General features: G+C 40.8%; 1 non-coding gene across 1 annotated transcript; it reads left to right on the top strand.

Moving 5' to 3' along the window:
• The first annotated feature begins 3,751 nt into the window (after window positions 1-3,751).
• On the top strand, window positions 3,752-3,825 carry Trnat-agu (transfer RNA threonine (anticodon AGU)). Its single transcript has one exon. It is a non-coding gene; the product is annotated as a tRNA-Thr (tRNA).
• The last annotated feature ends 3,310 nt before the right edge of the window (window positions 3,826-7,135 follow it).

The raw sequence follows: 7,135 nt of genomic DNA, 5'->3' as shown, positions 1-7,135 counted from the left end.
GCTTTTGGGCACTTAACTTTATTCCTACTGTTCACAATGAAAAAATTCGACACTACCACGGGCCAGAGTACAGCCTGCGTTAGAAAATTCTGAGATGGACGACAATCTGCAGTCTTTCAGTTCTAAATGTCCATGGTTTCTGTGTCAGCGTCAATGCGAACTTTAAATGCATTAATTTCAGCCTCTACAAAGATTAGTGGCACTCTTTTTATAAAGTTTGTTTAGGGCAGATGGAGCGGAAAGTGTTGCCATTTGCAGAGATCGCTGGAATTAGAAAGGGCTGATTGTGTCTAAGTTGATGGAAACACAGCAAGTGTATGGTTCTCGTCTGTTGAGGGAAGCGATATGTTAACAAAACTCCCAGTGATCAGTATTATTGACTCTGTTCTTTTTGGTTTTGCTTTTTGGTTTTTCAAGACAAGGTTTCTCTGTGTAACAGCCCTGGAACTCACTCTGTAGACCAGGCTGGCCTTGAACTCACAGATTCTTCTGCCTCTGCCTCCTGGGTGCTGAGGTTAAAGGAGTATGCCACCATGTCCGGATGGATTCATTCTTATTTTTACAATTGCTTATTCTGTGGCAATCAGTCAATCAAGTCCTTTGTGTAAATTACATCTTCGATTCACACACTGAATCTATGAATCTATGAACTATTTATTGTTTTCTCTCTCCCATTTTTACATAAAATGAAGCCCTAGAGAAGATGGGGTCATTACCTACACAGCAAGAGACAGGAAGTTTGTTTTAAAAAAGATGCTGGAAGCTGCAGAGACCATAGTAGGTTGAGACTGAATTAACTGAAGGGAATATTTCTTGGATTTGAAACAAGGATTGACCACAAAGTCCTCAAGAAAAAGCCTGGGTGTCTCCAGTGACTAGAGGTAGTAGCTGATTAACTTGGGGGGGGGGTAAACAAGATTCTCATGATTGGGAATTTAACTTATTTGCAAATATATCAAATTTGTTTTGCCTCGTTTTCTTTGGAGACCCCATCATTTCTCGAAATAATAATTTTTTATTTCCATTGTGTATTTTTTGTCAGCATTTGGATACATAAACTGGATTTCTGTAGAGAGAAATGTGACATATTTATACAGATACATTTGCCTGTGGAGATAAAGTATTGAATCTGATGATAATTCCCCTTTAGGGATGCATTATAATAAATTTATTGACTGATTTGATGTTCACTGTAGTTGACACCATTTAAATTCATTGATCTTTAAGGCTATTCTTTGTAACTTACATCTAGGCTATAATCAATAATTTTATATTTAGTGTGAATTTAACTGTGACCAAAAGATTGAGTGCTTCTTTGTCATGGCTCTTTATTGTAAATAGAACTTTATGGTTTCTATGCTGTAACCAGGATAAATGGACAAGGAAGATTTTCAGGATTCTGTCTATGTGTTCGGAAACGTTACAGTCATTTTTAGCCAGGCTAGGAAGCATAGAATTCAAGGTATTATAAGTAAGAAATATATGCTTAAGTATGATGGAAATTATTTAGAAATAGTGTGTTCAGTCTAGTTCCAGCCTTCAGAAGTTCCCATTAAACACAAGAGAAATTCATCTGTTTTCATAGTAACTTAATTATAGCAAGTTGATTCATTGGCTAACAGTATATTTTGTAGCCATTTATTTATACGCTAATTTCTTCCTGCTGATATATGATTTCCTCAGATATTTCACAAATACCAGTAGAAGAAATTATGTAATTTTAATGAATTCACTTAAATTCGGTATTTATACACCCATATTTTGCCTGTGTAATTTTCAGAATTCTTAATAGGACCTTCTATTTCTGCTAATAGGATCCGTGTCTATCCTTTGGGATCACCTTGAGAACTCTAGTTTGGCCCACAACCACTCTCTCTACGGCATTCCTAGCCACACTTGTTCTTCTGGAGACAGGATCTCCTGATGTTACCCAGAGTGACTTTAAAGTCGGTTCAAATGCTCTTTCTGCCTCGGTCTTCTGAGTAAGCAGTTATACAGATGTTACCACAGGGACAAGTTGACCCTTACTTTTTGATCTGCTCTGAAATTCTCTCTACTAAAGTGATGCTGAAAAACCGTGCTAAACTAAACAGATTTCATACGGAAAAGGAAAAAAAAAAAAGAGTTTTGGCCGGTGTGATATTTTGCATGACTTATTCAGGCAATCGTATTATTGAGAGGTCATGGGTGAAATATCCTCATCATGTCCAAAGTGACACCAAATCATAGCAGTCTGCCTGCTCCTCTGCCTCTTAAAGTCTTCCTTCCCCCTTCCATGTTATAGCCTGAGCCTTGGGTATGGGGTTATGTTACGAAATTCTCTAAATGACTGAATAAATAAAGTAAACAAATAAAAAAGAACCCTGTTGACCATTTTTAGCCATGTTAATGCTTATAAGATTTGTTGATTGTTACCTTGGAATGCATAAATAGCTTAACTCTCAGGAGATTTGCTGTATGGTGGCCAGAAAGCCCAGGGCCCTAAGACCCATCCTCTGTCTGCCTGCTATGAGCTAAGAATGTGACCTGGCCTTGATCATTACACTTTCTGAATCTTAATACTTCCATCTATTTATTATTGGATGCTGAATAATGTTCATTCTCAACATGCCCATGCCCTGTTCCTTGGTAACTGACTGTTAGTTTACATGGCAAAACAGTCAAGTCCATGTGTAGATAGCTTATGGCTTTTGTTCTGAATTATCTGAATGAAACTGGTGTTATCATTAAAGTCTGTAGGATGAGGCAAGAAAACACAGAAGGGGAAAAGACTGTATGATGATGTAGAGGTTGGAATTATGTGCCTTGAAGGAACAAGGGGTTATTAGTCAAGAAATGCAGGTGACCACAAGACGCTTACAGGGATAAACAAGTGGTTAAAATGAGGGAAACAAACCAGATTGTATTTTATCGAACGACACAACTGTATTTCATATGACAACATTCTTTGCTTTGGGGGGAGAATGTTCTTCCACATTATCGCTTGAGTTATATGATCTATATTTTACCTTTGTTCTACTTTTCCAGCCGTGGACAGGATGAATGTTTTATCATCCTCGGTAGAATAAGAAACACTAGGACAAATGCCGTGATAAACGGCCCCTAATGCCGTGGTGATGGCCCCTACAGTGTTGGGGAGTCAATAGGAAATGGTGTGAAATGTGACTATCTACAGAATTCATGCCCGTTCTAAGGAGGACTACTTCTACTCAGCTGTGTGGTCAATTACCACCATAGGGGAACACTCCTCTAGAACTGCTGTAGTTTCAGGGGAAAAAAAACCAGGACAATTGTGGTAGAGTCTTACTGCATAGCCAAGGATGCTCCTGCATTCATTAGATAGCCCAGTCTGGTCTGATACCCTCCACACCCTTACCTCTGCCGCCTTGGCTGGGATTACAGATGCTGCCACTATACCATTTGTGACCTCGCGTTTTCAAGAAAAGACGGAAATACAGATATTTAAAGGTGACTCCACCTCCATTTTAAAGATTAGGGTTTTTTTTAATTACTAGGTACTGAGTGGGCTTCTAAATTGTGAGTGTAGGCATTAGCATTGCATTATTTTATTTAAATAATAATTTAGTGAGTCTCATTTTTTTTTCTTTATCTTTGGTCACCGCCAAGGCCAAATTCAAATGTCTTCATCTAAAGCAAGCATGGGAATACAATTCAGACTCGCATTGTGGGTAAATAATGAGATGAAAGAAAGGGAAATAAAGAGGACAAAAAGAAAGAAAAGAACTGAGAAGGCGCTGTAGCTTAGTTGGTTAAAGCGCCTGTCTAGTAAACAGGAGATCCTGTGTTCGAATCCCAGTGGTGCCTTTGTTATTCCCTTTTACCTTTTATCAGTAATTTCTTTAAGAATGCTCTTCCCATCACTAAAAAAAAAAAAAAAAAAAAAGAACCAAGATGCTGTGTCTACGTGTTGCCACGTAAATATTTCCAGGGTGTATCTTTCACCTAAAACAACAAACCAGGATATATGATCTGACGGTGAGATTAAGAAGCTGAATGTGAGAATGTCCAGGACAGCCTGGAACACACGGGACACATGATAACAGAAATGACGGGCTTAACGACACTCTCTAACCTTCTGTCTACACGACAGTCCTCACACCCCTACTCCAAGAACTTTCTGTGCTTATGGATGCCAATACGTTGCTAACTGAAAGCCCCCAGATGGACCTGCCTGATTGTGGATTGTACATGTATAGGCACTGTGGGGTTTGCTGTGACTCCCTAAACTTTCAGTTCTGCCTTTTCAGAGAGCCAAGGACCTGGCTGGCTCCACCTTGTCCTAGATCCCTGTCTGTGATGGGGAGGAAGGCCCTAGGGATTAAGACACAGTCCCCTTCAGTGTGCTTTCCTGTATTGGATGTCCTTGGGCTATGCTGACTTATAGGAGAAAGTGCAGAGGGAAGCTTGGTTCAGCTGAAATCAAAAGACTTCTCAGAGAATGGTCTAGCTATTTCTGCTTAGGAGTCGTTCCATCTTGGACAACTATTGGAGACCAGGCTGGTGGTTGCTAACAGAGGAGGGTAAAGAAGGCAGTAGGAGTGTCCTGGAGTCTGTTTTCTAAGTCTCAGCTCCCAAAGTGTTTGGGGGCCAGGCATCCCAGTTAAAGTCTGAGAGTGGTAGCTAACTTGAGAACGGGAGAGATTGAGGATGTACGCTGGCCTCACAACATGTGTGCTGGATTAGCCGTGCTTGTTACCAGCAGGGGCTTTGGCCTAGTTCCTTTCTGAAGCCCTCCAGCTCTGACCTTTCATTGTTTGCTTGTTCTTTAAAAACCCAACCTGAAAGCTAAATACTTTAAATCCCCAAAAGGAGGTCAAGTGGGCGTGTGGCCAGACAACATCTAGAAAGAAAGGCTTCTGCTCTGAGAAAAATAACCTGAAGAGAAACTAAGGATGGGGGCAGACCTTCATGTGGACTCTCTGAACCTGTGTCAGTCCAATCCTTCCCTAACGTTCGTAGACTGATATTCATCAAGAAATACTGAGATCCAGATCCTATTGAATGAAGACTTTAATAATGAATGCTCACTCTTCTTGGTGGTTTTCTTTATCCACTAACAAGCCAGGTGGAATTGAATTTGAATTTATTAATACTTCCTGAGTTGATATTTTTAAGATTTCAAAGGTTAAACTTGCATTGTAGTGGGATGTGAGGTGGGATGAGATCCTGCTCATTTTTGTACTTTGAACACATACTCAGGCCTTCCAAAAAGAACAGAGGACAGGGCCTGTTTCACGAGGCTTTCCCTGGATGCTTACTTGGTCGTTTACTGATCTCCTCTTTCTTTTCGTGGTGCTGAGGCTAGAACCCACGGCCTAGCACATACAGGCTAGCACTCTACCACTGATTTTCAGTCCTCGGCCAGGAACTACTGTACTGAATAAATGCGTCATCGCAAGTCTCAGTTTTGCTGTGCTGCCCTTCGGCCTCGGCTCCCCAGGGGAAGCAGTTCTGTCCACATGCCCTTAGCTTTGGGAAATCCGATGCTGTTCAGATCTGATGGGAAGAAGTAAAAGCAAAGGGCTCTGACAATGACGTATTTCTCTAATGGCATCTGTATAGTGTACAGAGAGGACTTACCAGATGACATCTGATCAGTAAAATATTCCAGGTCAATCCAAAGTAAAGCATCACCATAAGAAGCCTACCTAGGTAAGCAGGAGTGGGTTTTTTTTGGCTATTTATTCTGAAGCTCTTCTGTTCTTCCTACAGGACCCAGGAAACACTGAATGTAGAGTATCTCAAACAATCCTACTGTTGCTAATGGAAACAGAAAATATACACAGACCCTTAACTAAGTCAAGGAGTCCTCTGATGGTACTTTGTGAGAATAGAAAACTTCTGTTATAGCTTAAGTGGTAATTTAAGAATTTATGAGAATTTAAAAATTATACCTAACCCATGTTACAAAGGAAAATTACTTACTACCAATTTTTGTCTCAAACTCCTGCTCAGACTCATGGACTTTGTTTATTTTCTATGGCATTCTCTGGGATATCCAGGTCATATTATAGGAGACCCGCTTGAGGAAATTGAAACCGATATATCTGGCCCCTTGAAACAAAGTCATCATTCTTAGCTCAGAGAAGGTGTGGCCCCTTTCCTTTTATAAGTTTAAGGTAGTACCTTTCATATAGTTTCAAAAAATCCCTTTCAAGTAACATTTTCTTTAAACCAAAGCTGAAATGGAAAACCAATGTGTAAGAACAATGCTTTGTCAGAGCAGGGAATTGGAGTTTCCAAGGTTAGGCGCAGGAGCTCTGGGGCTTAGGAAAGAAGTTGCAAAATCTTTCCCCTAGCACATGGCCATCGGCATTCGCCACCTTTCGTCCGCTCTCCATACACCCACTCAACATGTATGAGTGACCATGCGTGCCGGGACCTGCTTTTGACCCTGCTGCGGAACACAGTGGTGAGTAGAGCAGACATACCTCCCTGCCATGATCAAACTGAAGTGTGTTCTCCTCAGTCTTCTTTTCTCAAACACCTTACACAATCCACCTGACAGGGGCAGAAATGTTTGTTTTCCTTCATAGCTCTGGAACTGCACTGCCTGGTTGTTTGTCCTGTAGTTTCTTAGCCTGTCCTGAGGCTAATTATCACGGCTAGGGGCACATGACAGAAAACACCACCACCACCAACCAAATGACTCACCTCAGATATAAAGCAAAGAGAGGATAGAGACAAAGAGAGAGACACAAAATGGGAGATAGAGAGATAGAGACAGAGAGACAGACAAAGACACACACAGACACATGGAGTGGGGGTGGAGGAAGGTCCCAATAGTCCCTTCCTGGACATATTCTAATTATCCAAATCTCATTTACCAGGGTGTCCCTTCTAAATGTTCCATCATCTCTCAATAGCACCAACTAACTGAGCATAAAGCCTTTAACATGTGGATCTTTGGAAGACATTTAAGAAGGAAATCGTAGTAGAACACTTAGTGAAGGGCCAACTAACATGCTCTAGAAGAAGAAGGCATAGTTTGCTAACTAACTGTGGTTGTAAGGTGAACAATAAAATGGTGAAAGGGTGTTGGAAGAGCCTGGATATTTGCTTTGCAATTTCAGAAAGTGTGGCCATGAAAAGTATCTCTAAGGGAAGTTTGGAG

Source organism: Myodes glareolus, chromosome X (assembly GCF_982192425.1).
Source record: "Myodes glareolus chromosome X, mMyoGla1.1, whole genome shotgun sequence".
NCBI classification, from domain to species: Eukaryota; Metazoa; Chordata; class Mammalia; order Rodentia; family Cricetidae; genus Myodes; species Myodes glareolus.
Note: the sequence above shows the minus strand (reverse complement) of the source record. Positions and strands in the feature narration are given on the sequence as shown.